General features: G+C 38.8%; 2 long non-coding RNA genes across 6 annotated transcripts; one reads left to right on the top strand and one right to left on the bottom strand.

Moving 5' to 3' along the window:
* The first annotated feature begins 525 nt into the window (after window positions 1-525).
* On the top strand, window positions 526-5,855 carry LOC143138559 (uncharacterized). 2 transcript variants are annotated; one of them, XR_012990248.1, is made up of 7 exons: window positions 526-840; window positions 1,214-1,426; window positions 3,232-3,388; window positions 3,576-3,619; window positions 3,740-3,834; window positions 4,391-4,434; window positions 5,019-5,855. It is a non-coding gene; the product is annotated as an uncharacterized LOC143138559 (long non-coding RNA). The 2 variants fall into 2 exon arrangements; XR_012990247.1 differs by having other exon boundaries at window positions 526-1,426.
* Window positions 5,856-8,507: 2,652 nt separating this feature from the next.
* LOC143138027 (uncharacterized) lies at window positions 8,508-13,509 on the bottom strand. Of its 4 annotated transcripts, XR_012990143.1 has the most exons (9): window positions 13,293-13,509; window positions 12,433-12,537; window positions 12,261-12,327; window positions 9,937-10,030; window positions 9,658-9,741; window positions 9,454-9,543; window positions 9,264-9,356; window positions 9,056-9,132; window positions 8,508-8,929 (listed from the first exon to the last, which is right to left on the bottom strand). It is a non-coding gene; the product is annotated as an uncharacterized LOC143138027 (long non-coding RNA). The 4 variants fall into 4 exon arrangements; XR_012990142.1 differs by having other exon boundaries at window positions 8,508-8,935; window positions 12,261-12,537; XR_012990140.1 differs by having other exon boundaries at window positions 12,261-12,537.
* Window positions 13,510-16,037: the final 2,528 nt, after the last annotated feature.

Below are 16,037 nucleotides of genomic sequence, written 5' to 3'. Positions count from 1 at the left end.
AATTCTTTGTTGCATCAAAATAAAATGCAACGTACTTAGCCAGAGCCTCTGCTAGCTAGATAGATTAGCTAATTCGGAACTCTGCTGTTGGTTTATTTACATTGATTTGGACGTGTACTTTTGGCATCGCCAGCTATGTGGCACAATTTGCATATATGTGTAACACGCTTCCACCTAATTTCTGCGCCAGCAAAATTTTGTGTTCAGGGCTCAACATTAACTTTCTGATGTAGCAGCTACTTGCCAACTGGGCAACCAGACATGGGCTTTTGGATGCCACATTAGCAGCTAGCTAAGCCAAATGGTTTCATCCTGTATAGTTCATGCTACTACTTGAAGTTAAAGCGTTTATAAGTCTGGCAAGGCTAAGTTTATACAAGTACCCAGCGAGCCACAGACACACAGACGATTGTTGCTTTATATATTATGATAGATAGATGGTGCAGATCAGCAGGGGTTGTTTTTTTTTTTTTGGGGGGGGGGGGGGGGGGTATGCAAAAGTAGTAGTAGTAGGCGCCAAGTGGATATGATATCTTATGTGTGTGCAATGTACGCATGTGCTTCAATCATTCTTGTGTAGAATATAACATGAATGGTTACTGAGCAATTTGATGGTCAGGCGATTAGAGTCAAGGAGATTCTATTCTTGTAGAACATGTAACTAGTAATCATATCATATCTATCATTTTTGCTAATAATGTAGAGATAAAATATCATTCTAATAATGTTTTTTGTCTTTGTTACAGATAATTTACGAGATACATGCTTGTCTCTCTCTCTCTCTCTCTCTCTCACACACACACACACAGACACACACACTCACCCTTTCATTCTCATATAGTAAGTATTCCAAGATTTTTATTTTCACAAATTTGAAAGACACTAAATTGTTACTTTATTATTGTTAACCTGAAGAGCATCGGATTCTGTTAAATATCCAATTGGCATTGGGGGAACACCGAATCATCAATCCACGTTTAATGTAGGAACAGCAAATCGCATAGTGTTATACTAGATACCCTGAGTTGGTCCCAAATATCAGTCTTGAAATAGATGAAATCTTGTTTATTACAGGATTGCCTTTATTACAACTGAGTTGAAAGACTGAACATGTTGTTTAATGGTTCAATCTCTCTAAACAACTGAGGAATTTGTATTTTTAAACAATAGCAATTCTAATTACCGGTATGCTTTTCTTGTTGATTTTTTGCAGCCTGTCATGGGAGGGTTAAAAAAAAAATGCCCTGCATGTCTTGCATCCATTTTTAATGGGTGCAAAATATGCCCAGTATGCACGGCACCACAGCCACAGAAGCTGAGGCAAAAAAAACAACTAGAAAGCTTCAATGAAAAAAAGGAAACCTGGGAGGCCAATACCAAAAAGAATCAACTGACCTCCCATCTGATGGATGATGCTATTATTCTGGTAAGTCATTTGTGCTACATTCAGTGTCGGTGCTCCGCACAAGCAGAACATGCACTGCGCGTGGGGCACCAAGTGCCTGGGGGGCACCAAAAAAATATAGCTCGTAGAAAATCATCATGCCGCAAATCCTCAAATTGTGGCGGGTCTTTTATTTAGGCTACTTAGGTTGTGCAAACCACAGGCCTTTATTCGAGGCAGGCATTTATTTCTTATAAGGCTTCTGTTGAATAATTTTATGTAAAGCCTGTGCTAACAGTTCTCCTGCCCGCTACCGCATCTGTGTGAGCACGTCCCTACTGGATATTGTGGCCTGTTCACACGTTATGTCTCTTCCTTGCAAACTTGACTAGCTAAACCATTAATGAAAGCAAAGCAACCAGTTACATCTTCATAAAATATCAATTTGCCAGGCATGCCTTCATGGACAACAGGCCTAAGGTATTTTTTCCTGCGTTTTATGGTGAGACACATTTGGAGTGGCATGGTATCAAAAGCAGAAGATTCTCGGTCTAGTTTGGATTTATGCCTAATTAACTTTTGGATTGTTTGATTATATTGCTCAATGTTGGAACTCATGGCCAATATCAAATATGATTGGTATTTTATGCTTCAATGTTCAGTTTAAATTTAGTTCAAACTGTGTCAGGTTTTCCATCCGCTGTTTATTTGCGAGCCAATAGCCACTTCATTCATTTTTTGCACATTAACCTTACTGTGTGTAGCCAAGCCTTATGCCATACCCAAGTAGCCTAAATCAAGGTAATTTTTAATTATGCATGATTTATTTTGTTATTGAATTCGTAGGCTGGGATTCCTCTCAGCAACAATTATGTTTAAAGGTAGCCTACTGCTTTAGCCTTCAGAAGGGGCAGGCAGCCAGGCTACTGACAGAGCGACGTTGGAGACCCATAGTAGATTTACGACTTTTCATTGCCAACAGTAGGCCTATTAAACCAACCAACAATATAAAGTATCCAAAATAGTGGGGGCACCAGAGTGGCACCATGCATTTGTGCTTTGGGCACCCAAATGGCTAGCACAGGCCCTGGTTACATTACCATAGTACTAATGTTAGGTTAAAGGTTGTATCAGCGATGATGAGCGATTTGTAAAGACAAAACACTTTTATAATGTTCAGCTAATATTTTCTCATGGTCGGCTAGCTCTCCTGTCATTCTAGGCGCTGAAAAAGACTCTGGTATTTTTACGCAGCCCATGCACCACAAACCGCGGAGTCTACCGGACATTAACATTGTGGTTGGTAGTACACCACTAACAATAACCAAGCATTGCATGGATTTTTTAAAAATGAATACTGGTGGTAAGGTTGAGTTATCTCTTGTGTGTCTTGTTTGGTCCTCAGACAAAATATAAAATGAGTTATATATCGGACAAAAACGTCTGCTAAGAAATTTGAACATAAACAATAACAAAAACACAGGCAATATCCGCCAGGATCACTGATACAACCTTTAAGAATGAAGTGTCAAAATGAGTAATACCTCTACTATGCTCCTGTAGTGACACGTTCATACATGAATCATGCACACATGCAAATAGACATGCACACCAAACCCACGCACATATTTTCACACCTTTCCCACATACACTCTCAACAAGTACATTCTCAACTAGTACATTCTCAACTAGTGCATTCCCGTAGCATCTGCTAGCCCGTAGCGTGTTGTAATTTATATGTATGTTGCTTTGGATAAAAGCGTCTGCTAAATACATAAACGTAAACATATATCACTGGCACAATTTATAAATGTTTTTTTAAAGTAACAGGGTTTTTTTTTTTTCAGATTGAGAAGCTCAATGCTGTGGGCTGGAGTCCCGTCCTCCTTCTTGAATACCCAAAGAGAAACCCACAAATGCTTCTCCCTCAGGGCCTGAGGTTAAGTGGGGGGGAAAGTAAATGCCTCAATAACATTAAGGACATTTTCACCTTAATGGTTAAAGGTGATTCCACATTTTCTATACATTATAACGTCTCTATACAACCCCAATTCTGAAAAATGTGGGACACTGAAAATTAGATGACATCAAATAACAAAATGTACAGAAAAATATCATGACATCACTCCTACATTTCACATTTGACCTTATTGTACATTGTGTATTGTTTGTGTTGCTTGTATTCTTTCAGGAAAGAAAGCGCTGCGTTAGGGAAGAAAGTCAGTTGCGGAGAATGTAAGATACAGGCCCTAATCTGTACACTGTATGATGAATTATATGATATGCTTGTTATTTGTGTTCTGTATGTATGTTAACATTTTGATTAACATTCTACTATTTGCTTATGTCAAACAGTTTCTAGAAAAGGAAGTGAAGAACAAGAGTGCCCCCACAACAGCCCTATGTACAAGCAGCAGTACAGAAGAGTACTAAAAAAGAGAAAGACAAAGGTTATTTCCATACACAAAATTGCAAATAAAACAATGGATGATGTAACAGTACTTTTTGATCACTTTTAAAAATGTATAATGGCACTGCGGAATAATTGAAATCAGTGATCAGTAACTGTCAGTATCAGTAATCGTACCAGATATTGCGTTTGTTCATCTTTGTGTTTATGTTCAAAATCCCGAACAAGACACGCCAGAGATAACTCACCCCTATATTATATATAAATATAATATAAAGTATTCTCTGAAAAATATTCATGGCATGTTTTAGTATTGTTAGAGATGCTACCAACCCCAGAATGTTTGTCTGCAGTTACTCTATGTTCCAGTTTATGGGACTGTGTAAATTGACCAGGATGTTTTACAGCTCGTATAGGGAATGTAAAGTGAGTGGACCATGAGGAGATATTAACTGAACATCATAAAAAGTGTTACGTGTCTACAAAACGCTGATAGTCACTGATGTGAAGTGTTAAAATTTGAATGTTAAGTTGAGTGCAATGTTATCTTTTTAAGCAAGACACTATTTTTCTATGTCTTTGTTTGCCTGCCACAGGGGAAGATGGAGATCCTAATAGATTGGGTGCCTTCCAAAATGTGGTGAGTTGGTTATCTTTTACACCAGATACTCACAATTACACAAAGGGAAATTACGTTGTTCCAGCAGCCATACATATACTGTAGGACATGTAAATGTACCAGATTTAGTTATTATAGTCTATGCTATAATTTAGTTATATACCGGTACTGCAGGCTACATGTAAACATATATACCGTAAATCAGTTTATATTGTAACACTCCTGTGTACCTGATGTTTTAGATGGATAGAAAGATACTTTATTGATCCCCAAGGGGAAATTCAAGTATGAACAGTAGGGTTTTATGGCAATTGGTAGTAGAGTGTTGTCTGGGGTGAGTGTGAGCTATAAACTATTTTTTATTCATTTGCACTCTGAACTTGTAAATGTACTAACCTGAGATGTTGATAATGTAACTTTTGTCAATTCAGAATGTCAGGGCCCAGTTTTTTTTATTTCCATACTGTGGAGTATTCAGATATTTTATTAGTTGTAACACTATTATGACATTGGTTAATCTAAACATCCCTCCACTAGAATATCTAATCAAACTGGAATACAGGTTACAGTCTTTTTCACTAACCATCTTCCCCCTTTTTTCTCAGCGGGAAAACCTGTCTGCCAACCTGGGAGCCTGCAAGATAAAGATCTACACACACACACACACACACACTCACTCACTCACTCACTCACTCAACAGTCAACAAATATTTTAGCTGAGTGTTGTTCTTTTGTATTTTTTATATAATATAAGTTAATAAAGACTACTAGTTGCCATATTGAATAGGAAGTATCACACATGTTTTACCACCCTGTTTTCTCAACAGAATCACCGTGTTGTGTGTTGTTAGCTTGTCTCCCACTACTTCTTGTATTGCAGTTGTTAGGACAAACTGGCAGAAGAACTTTCATTCACTAAACATTTAAAAGTGCCACAGAGTAATTACTGCTTTTGATATTTGTTTTAAGTCATTGTTGCTATTGTAGTATACTTGCTGTTGTTTTTGACTGTGGTCTAGAGGGTCCAGGTGCCTTGTGGCATGGGAGCTCCTGTTACTTCTTACATCAGTAAGTGCATCGATGATGTGACACACACAAAGACCCGGCTAACTGGAAGACATGACAGGAGATGTCCATAGGCTGCCGAGAACGCCTTCAGAGCCAAGGATGAAACTGATCTGAGAACAACGAGAGCCAAACTTTCCCCTAGCATCAGTAAAGCAAAACAGGAATACACACAAAAGATAACCTGCCATTTCAAAGACAGCAGAGACACATAGAGCATTCCCATCATGTGCATATAGCAAATTCTACTACAGCGCAGTCAGAGCCAGACAGTAACGGAGTACATTTACTTGAGTACACCAAGCACCTCATAACATCTATATTGTGCTTTTATCTGATGCAAGTGTTTTGATATGAAATAAACATAATTTGCATGACATGGTCAGTTCTGCTGGTCAGTTTTGACCTACGCGACAGCCCTGCAAAGTACCATCCACACAGCTATTCGGCTGCATTTTTTGACAGTTTTCAAGTTCAATTTATTTCTTTGTCCCAAATGGGCAATTTGATTGCAGACAGGATCACATACCACACGACATAAATAGGTCTGACAATGCCTAAAAAGTCAGTAAAACCAAGATAAAACTTAATTAAATAAGTTAGATATAAGAGGAGGAAGTGAATGAATATGGGGGGGGGGGGGGTCACTAAATGGACAAATCTATCTTTTCCTGTTGTGTACATTCAGTACTTGAATAGAAAAGGGGATGAAGGAATTTTTGTACCTATGGTTAAAAGCAATAGGATGCCAACAAACGCAAGCCAGGTGGCAGCAGCACGTATTCAGAATACAGGGGATGGCTTGTGTCTTGATATATTTGTATCGCTTTGTTGAACACCTGCTTATTAAAATATTCGGTGAGACTAACAAACTTCACTCCCACTATCTTACTGGCCACATTTACTATCTTGGAAAGTGCATTTTTGTCTCTGATGGTGACATTTCCATACCAGCAGATAATAGAGAATGTGAGGATTGACTCAATAAAAGCTTTGTAAAACAATGCCATCAATGTTTTGTCCACCTGAAACTTAGCCAGTTTCCTAAGTGCAGAGAGTCTTTGTTGCCCTCTCTTGCACACCGAGGTGGTGTTCAGGTCGAACTTAAGCCGGTCATCAATCAAGGTGCCTAGGTACTTGTAAGATGATACAATTTCAACATCTTGATCGTTGACACTGTGCTTTGGAACAGGGGGAAGGCGTCTGAAATCTATGGACATGTCCTTGGTTTTACTGATGTTCAGATGCAAAAAAGCATCTTCACACCATGACACAAATTCATTGATAACAGGGCCATGCTCATTCTCATGGGAATTCAGGAGACTGACAATTACAGAGTCATCTGCAAATTTTAGAATGTGCCTGTTGTCATACTGGCTGCGGCAGTCATTGTTGTACAGTATGTACAACAGGGGGGAGAGAACACACCCCTGAGGTGAGCCTGTGGATGATGTTAGGCCACTGGACAGCACTTTATTTACCCTCACTCTCTGAACTCTGCGTGAGGAAATCAAGTAGCCAACCAATCAGGCTTGGGTCAAGGCTAAAGTTGTTCAGTAGTTTCTCAATCAGTAGGTGGGGTTGGATGGTGTTAAATGCCGAGGAGAAATCTACAAAGAGCAACCTTGCATGATTCCCACTTTCCTCCAGGTGTTTATAGAGAAGACTTAGTAGAGTGATGGTAGCATCCTGCACCCCCCTCTTGGCCCTATAGGCAAACTGGGAAGGATCCAAGAGAGGTTGCACCTTGATTAGGAGCTCAGCTTTAATCAGCTTCTCTAAGGATTTTGCAATAAGAGATTTTGGATGCACACAAGTTCATGGATCAAACCAAGCACCTCATAACATCTATATTGTGCTTTTATCTGATATATGCAATGATATATGTAGGCTACCTCATGTGCAAAAATGGGAAAATAACATGTATTTAAAAATATTACAAATGTTGCAAGCTTTTGACTTTATAGTCAAGCAGGTGATACATCTTAATAATTCAAGCATGTTTCTCATGTTATATATACAAATATTTTTGTAATTTTGAAATTATAGCTATTTCTGTAATTAGACTACATGCCCCATGACGTGTAGCGTTCATTTCAACGCTGCTTTATAACAATGGCGCCGAATTTGTAGTTCATTAAAACGGCTTTGTATTAAAACATAAACAAATTATTGTTAGGATGCACACTGGCACAGACGACTTTTGCTGGGTATAATATGTAGAGAAATAGTTAAAGCAAGTTAGTACATGACTCATTGGCATTCAATGAAAAGAAGTATAATTCCACAAAATATCGAAAAACGTGTACAGTAGGCTACTTCTGACCCTTGTTGCTAGGCAACGCCCCGTAGGCCTACCTGCTTGGCTGAAGAATAAGGAGGCTCATTATCCTAATCTTTGCTGTTCAAAGCAACATATAAATATATATATTAAATATATTGAACAGGGAATAAATTAAGATGTTGATCAGACTGTAATAAGGACAAGCAATAGGCTAATAAACAAATGCCCATTCAATCAATGATATAATAACAAGTTGCTTACTGTTTAATGGACTAAGTGCATGTTGAACAAATGTGCCTTTAGACCCCTTTTAAAACACTGTAAACTATCACAGGAACAAAGAGCACTGTGCAACTTATTGCACCCACATGGAACCACTGAGGAAGAGTCTTGAATTTAGCGTTCATGAGTGGTCGACAGAACAAATGGTAATCAGAAGACAGCAGTGGGCGGTTGGGGAAGTACATCTTGATCATTGAATTAAAATAACAAGGAGCAGATCCAGTCAGTGTCCTATAGGCCAAAGTGAGAGATTTCAATGTAATGCTGGCTACTACAGGGGGAGTGTAGGAGAATAGGCCTAGGAGTGGATATGCATGCCCGATATCCATACCCCATCTGCTGGAACATTGGCTCATATATGTATTTTCACTGACACATTATCTATGTATCTATCTAATTTTAATTATGATAGCCATAGTACATGTGAGATTACAACAATAATAATGAAAGTAGTAATACAAACTGAAATGACTAAATGAATGAATTCCTTTATTGTTATTGCATTGGGAAAGAAGCTATTTCTAAATCTGCTAGTGCTAATCTGCTTGTTTTTAGACTCTGTAACATAGGTGGCTAACTGTTTCCAATTGTCCTGTTCTGTTCATGGTACACCAAAACTGTCACACTTGGATATTGAATCAATTACGATGAAAAACACGTAGCTTATCAACAAAGAAAAGTGAGATTGCTTTATGATGATAGATGCTTTACTTTTCCAAAAGATGTTGACACATTAAAGGAAATGACATGTAGTATTCATTGTGATCCTTCTTTATGATCTGCCGCTGCTGCTGGTGGTGTTTGTGGTGCTGGTGGTGTTTGTGCTGCTGTTGGTGTTGCTGCTGGTGCTGGTGATGGGGGTGATGGTGGTGCCTCAACAGACTGCTGCAGCTCAACAGATTAAAGGAAAAGCACATTATTGTTAGATATGTGTGTACAAATCTGTTTTAGTCTGTAAAACACACTGGTATGCAAAAGGTTTTAGACAGGTTCATGCATTTGTATATATACCTGGAGATTGTAATACGCATTGTATGAGCGTACCACCTGCCTCAGCTTTTCAGCAGTGAAAGCTTTACGCCCTTCACCTTTTCCATAAAAAATGGCAAACAATGCATCATTACTGGTTTTATCATATACTCTTATGAAAAGTCAAATCATGTTGCAACAGCTGTGTGCATGCAGTTGAAACAGTAATAGTTGGTCAATATTAACATACCGTCACTGACTGAGGCAAAGGGCAATTCCTCAGGCCACCAAGGCGGCCTGTGTTGTGGCAGATATTCAGACCGAGACAAACCCTGACTCAGTGCTGAGATAGAAGGGTGTTAAAGTGTAATCAGATTCAGTAGTCTGCATCATTTTGATCTTTAAATAAGGAAATTGAAAACATACAATGCCAGTCATACCATGTTCTTTTATCAGACGGCCAATTGCCATCCGGCAATGTGTGCCACTGATATCAGGGTCAACGTATGGCCTCTCACCCCCCAAAGCATCTGTAAGACAGTACGCTCAGTGTCATTAAAAACAAATGTTAAGGTTCCTTTTCTGAACTTCAAGAAAGGATTGACACAGAAACAAACCTTAACACCACTTTCATTTATACATACCACTTGACACACCCCTATTAGTGTACATGTTTAGCAGCTCAGCCTTCCTGTCATTGGTCCAAAAGGCCTCAAGATACTTTGGCCCTAAATGAACCGTAACCGGGAAAAAAACCCTTAAAATCCATTATCAATTCGGTTTGTGTTGCCATGTCAATATCATTTTTATCAAAACTCAGGGCCAGATTGTGACCATACTAAAATAATTGTTCTTCCATTGAATGTCATCTTCGATAGATCTCATCATTGAAATGTTGTTGAATAAAAACATATTACATATACCTGTGAAATTAACGGTGGGTGACTCACTGCTGAAGTCAACCCATACGGCAAAAGCCAGGGGTGCTCCAGCCTCACCACCGCACCAATTCTTCATCTGAAAACAATATTAAAAATATTATACTTTCCCTCTCTTTTAAAAGCAGCCTCCCTCCCTTTCTTTCTTCACTGCACCCAATATTAGCATGAATTGAGACATGTCCCACTGTATTCTGAAAGCCTGACCTACTTTCCTGCAGACTTTTGCATATCATACGATCAGTGTTCATAACTCTATACATGGCACTATTTTGTATATTGGCGAACGAGGTACACATATGATAAGTTTTGAGCTCCAACTCAAAGGCAAAGCAGTTTCAGCCATGCAAACCATATATTTTCTGAAAGCTGGTCAGTTGTAGGTGTGATTTAACATACATTAGGACATGTCATGTGGTTACTATGGTCATATTGTGGTTGTTGCTAGGGTAAATTGAATGGTTGCTATGGTGTTGCTAAGGTAGATATGGTGGTTGCTATGCAAAATAACATGGTTGCTATGGTGGTTGTTAGGGTAAGCATGTTGGTTGCTATGGTGGTTGCTAGCTTGACATTATACAAGTGGTTGCTAGGGTAATTAAGATGGTTGCTAGGGTGTTGCTAGGGTAATTAAGGTGGTTGCTTGGGTGTTGCTAGGGTACATATGGTGGCAAAATAACAAAGCAGTGGAATTGCTAACGTTTAGTCATTTTTACATTTTTAGCCAAAAAACTCACTTATGTTGGTCTGATCAGTATGAAATCAGAATATGTTGAACAACGGGACATTACAAACAAGCCAGGCTCAGTTTGGAGTCGGTGGATTATTCCCGGAAGGAGATAACGGTTCGAAACATACAAGGTTTCCCTCTTCTGCCGCGGTAACGCTAGGTGCTAGAGGGATGGGACCAAGACGCACGGCGCAGCCTTGAGGCCCCTGACAACTGTTCCAAAGGTGGGATATCTGAGACACCCACAAAAAAAACAGTGAAGGAAAAACTTTAAAAAAGTTGACCACTCCCACTTCAGAGGTGGAGTTTTGGGTGGTAGCATGGAGCTACGAGGCTGAAATTCAAGTCAGACCTTCTGCACAAGACCCACATAGAGCGTGCAAAGTTTCATCGCTCTAGCTGTAACGCAAAGCATTGTGCCTACTTTTTTGGCAATTTAAAGCAACACCAAAGAACTTTTCCTCTGTCGCACGCACTATTTGTTTATCCAGCACCAGCTTTGCAAATAACAATGTCCACAGACAAGGTAGAATATGTTGCATGATTTTATGAAAGTACGATGTATTGCGACATCAGATGCAAGTCAAATTTGTAGTTTCTCATGTCTCATTCCATCGAACTACATATCCGCTACCCGATCCGGCAAACTTACATAGTGCGGTTATAGCCGATAGAGGGCCTCGAAGCGGATGCAGAAAGTGCCGTTCACCCTGTTACGAGTTGATGAACCACTGAAACGATTTTGGAAACACTATTTTAAGGTACAAAAAACTCTTTGGTGTTGCTTTAACATTTAGCCATTTTTCAATTTTTAGCCAAAAAGCACACTTATGTTGATCCGATCAGTATGAAATCAGAATATGTTGAACAACGGGACATCACAAACAAGCCAGGCTCAGTTTGGAGTCGGTGGATTATTCCCGGAAGGAGATAAACGGTTCGAAACATACAAGGTTTCCCTCTGCTGGCGCGGTAAAGCTAGGTGCTAGAGGGATGGGACCAAAACGCACGGCACCCCCTTGAGGCCCCTGACAAATGTTCCAAAGGTGGGATCTCTGAGACACCCACAAAAAAAACTGTGAAGGAAAAACATAAAAAAAGTTGACCACTCCCATTTCAGAGGTGGAGTTTTGATATGTCAAAGTCAGTAGGAAGGTAGGACATGTCTTAATTAATTGACATCTAGAGGCTATAGGCTTTCAGAAAATATATGGTTTAGGTGGTCAATTCAGCTGTCCCTTAACAGTGTAGGCCTAAATATATCAGCTGTACAATGCGTTTCTCGATCTACAATATGGGCCTATGTACGCCTTATGATGCACCAAAGTCAGTGGGAAGGTGGGACATGTCTTAATGTATATTAATTGACATCTAGAGGCTATAGGCTTTCAGAAAATATATGGTTTAGGTGGTCAATTCAGCTGTCCCTTAACAGTGTAGGCCTAAATGTATCAGTTCAATCTACTTTCTACAATCTGTAGAAACAATCTAAATCTACAATATGGGCCTATATTTAGCACAGCGACAACCATATCTAGCAAAATCACAGTAAAAGTAATGTAAAAGTGATGTAAAATACCTGCCAATTGTCCTCTGTATCCACCGCTGCAGTAGACCATGATGTGAGGATGCACTCCATAACACAGCTGTTAATGGAAGCAAGGACTGAGGTGTCAAGGCCAGCATGCTTCAGCCTCTTCAGGAAGTTGACAAATGAGTAGCCAAACAAGGACAAACAAGGCCTTGCTTACATACTGGCTGTCTTGTAGTTTGACACCACTCTCCTTTCTGTGAGTGTTCTGTTGGAGTAATTTAATGAAATGCAACCCATACATCAGGATATCAGGAGCAAGGATCTGTGAAAACATAAGTAGAGGGGAGAAAAAAAGACATAAAGATATGTCGAGAAAACATTGCAGCACCATCCCTAAACAACACATCAGGACACCTTTCTTTCCTTTTTCATTTGATCACTACTGCAATTCATACACCTTGTACCCTTGTATACAGGTGAGACAAGGGTAAAACTGATGTGGGTATTTATTCTATTATAGAATAGGCTACTAAAATATAACTCCACAACTTCAAGTGTCAACACTGTAGTTTTGAAGGAGTATTTGTAGTTCTTATGCAGGAAAATCAGTATAGGCTACTTTGGACATTAAAAGCTGCATGCACTACGTAGTACACTCAGAAATGCATTATTTTGGAGATAGAAATGTTGCTTTGTTTTTCAGAAAAACGGTAGTAGCATAACAGAATTTTTTGTCACATGAATTACCCAGACCCAAAGAAACAAATAGCTTATTACGTGAAACTGACCTGCTTATAATTTAATGTCAAACACCATCTCAATCACCATCGCACTCATTTCGATAATTTAACCAAATAACCATAACAATTATTTATTTGGCTAATTATCACGCATTTGTCCACGTCTTTTACCATTATAAGACATTCACTAAGAAATTGCACTAATTTCGCGTGATTCTAGTTGTTTTACAGCATGAAGGGTTTTTGGTCATGATAAGTATACCTATATTTTGTTCGAAACAACAAAAAACAACACCATTATTATTATTATTTACTAAATTAACGTAGTTTAACTTACCTTACCCCACATAGCCAGCCAGCTCTCGCTCTACGATGCGTTTCCGCTTTCTTGTGGTGGCGTGTGTCACATGACAGCAACCAGCCTATCACACTGGGGCTGTTTCCTTTTTCGAGCGTCGCCCTGGGATCGTCGCACACAGTGACGCGATGCACAAAATTGCGCCAAAATATCAATAGCAATGAAAAAGTACAGTCTTAATATTTTATATCCTTGCTCAAATTTGTAAAATAATGAGCATAAATCTCCGAATGAAAGAAACTTGGGTATATGTAGCCATTACATTTAAACACATCACTTCCCAGAATGCATCTCTTTGCCAAAGAACTTTATTTCCACCTTAAGCAATATAAACATTTCTGCAGTAGTGTATTACATTTATAACAACTTCATAATCAGTATTGAGACGAAAGAACTAGTGCTATCAGTAAGCTATTCTTTTTAAGTTGACATTCTCTGGGGATACGCTTCTGACATGGGCTTTGTTTACCTAGCAACGGTTACTATGCCTCGCTGAAATGAGAAGTGAGAACGTTTTTATTAAATATCCCACTTAAATAAGGGCATAATTTAAGCCAACGGCAAATATGCAGTCCTGAAACGACTGTAATTATTCAATATCCATGTATCCCAAAGTTATAAAAGTCAGTTGACCGAAATCTGTACTCAGTTGTTGAAACGGGGGATCCGTGTGTGGGCCACGGAATATATTGTCATTAACTTGCATTGGAACGAAATCTGTGTGTGTTTCACGGAAATGTAACTTCCGTTGAGCGAAATCTGCACTCAGTTGTTGAAACAGGGATGGAATGCAACGCCTGACAGGCTAACATTACATAAAAATCGAACTGATTGTATCAAAAGTGTGTTTCCCAATAAGATAACAACATCCGTTGAGCGAAATCTGCACTCAGTTGTTAAACGGGGATCCGTGAAATAGCCACGGAATATATTGTCATTAACTTGCATTGGAACGAAATCCGTGTGTGTTTCACGGAAATGTAACTTCCGTTGAGAGGAAATCTGCACTCAGTTGTTGAAACAGGGATGGAATGCAACGCCTGACAGGCTAACATTACACAGACACTAAAAAAGGCAATAAAAATCGAACTGAATGTATCAAAAGTGTGTTTCCCAATAAGATAACAACGTCCGTTGAGCGAAATCTGCACTCAGTTGTTTAAACGGGGATCCGTGAAATAGCCACGGGATATGAGTGTCATTAACTTGCATTGAATCGAAATCCGTGTGAGTTTCACGGAAATTTCAGTGATTCCGTGGGCCCACCACGGATTTTGAGTTAAGCGTCCGTGGCTATTTCACGGATTCCCGTGAGACCAGGTTGCACAAAAATCTAACAGGAAGTAACTTGTTTTCGTTCTTCAAACACAACCCATCAAAATGCCACACTAAATCACCAGTGCTTCACTCTTTCTCTTCACATGTGCAAACACTCTTTACTTTACTGAACACCATCCAATCATTGCCTTAGTATAGGTCTATGAATAGATATACTCTCTATATAGGTATAGACCCTTTCAATCTGCTCCTAGAGGATTTCCGGTTGAAATATTCAGAACCAATGCAGATACTTTAAAAATAGAGAAAATACAGTAATCGGACTTTAGCTTACAGTAATGTTCTACAAAAAGTTGACTTTATGTAAAATTTGTCTTTTTACTCTATTTTTGTTTGTCCCCATGTTACAGTACCATTAGCTCAATAAATTTTTCTGTGCCTCCAGAAATGCCTTAGGAACGCTTACTGTAGAATTGTTTGTTTCTGCAGTTGAAAGGGTCTATAGGCCTATGAATACATACTGTACACGACCCCCCCCCCCACCTCACACACACACACACACACACACACACACACACACTTGTCTTTAGAAGAAAAAAAAAATCAGTGTTTTCAAAACTCCATGTACATCTGGTGGTCACTGTATTCTTCTTTGCTTTTTTTCTTGTTTGCTGTAAAATACTGTATTCACAACAACAAATTATTTGGGAAAAATCACTATTTTTGGTTTCAATATTGCTTGCATTTTTACTGTGTATTTCAACTTCTCTTTGTTGATACCGTAACTTTCACTCTTGTATGGAAATACATATAGAAAGCCTAAGACAGAAGAGCTTTAGGTTTTGAGCAACAGTGTGTACATGATGTATCCAAAATGTCATATTATGACAAAAGTGTTTGTAATGTGAGGCAAATGTTTGCTTTAAACGTGTGTTTTTGACATTTTGAATGTTGTGTGTCATTTTGCTGGAGATTTGAGGCATTTTGCATTTTGTGTGAGCAGTTGTGGGTTTTGTGTGTGGAGTTTTGAAAAATAGACACAGAGTTTTGAAAACGTGTGTAAACAATTGTAAAAAACTGTAATTCTACAGTAAGCGTTCCTAAGGCATATCTGGAGGCACAGAAAAATGTATTGAGCTAATGGTACTGTAACATAGGGGCAAACAAAAATAGAGTAAAAAGACAAATTTTACATAAAGTCAACTTTTTGTAGAACATTACTGTAAGCTAAAGTCCGATTACTGTATTTTCTCTATTTTAAAAGTATCTGCATTGGTTCTGAATAGTATTTCAACCGGAAATCCTCTAGGAGCAGATTGAAAGGGTCTATACCTATATAGAGAGTATATCTATTCATAGACTTATACTAAGGCAATGATTGGATGGTGTTCAGTAAAGTTTGCACATGTGAAGAGAAAGAGTGAAGCACTGGTGATTTAGTGTGGC

The sequence above is a fragment of the Alosa pseudoharengus genome, unplaced genomic scaffold (assembly GCF_046254945.1).
Source record: "Alosa pseudoharengus isolate Yale_2024_CS ecotype anadromous, Long Island Sound unplaced genomic scaffold, YU_APseudo_1.1 YU_APseudo_1.1_scf_21, whole genome shotgun sequence".
NCBI lineage: Eukaryota > Metazoa > Chordata > Actinopteri > Clupeiformes > Clupeidae > Alosa > Alosa pseudoharengus.
The sequence above is the reverse complement of the archived record's forward strand: the minus strand, read 5'-3'. Positions and strand labels throughout refer to the sequence as shown.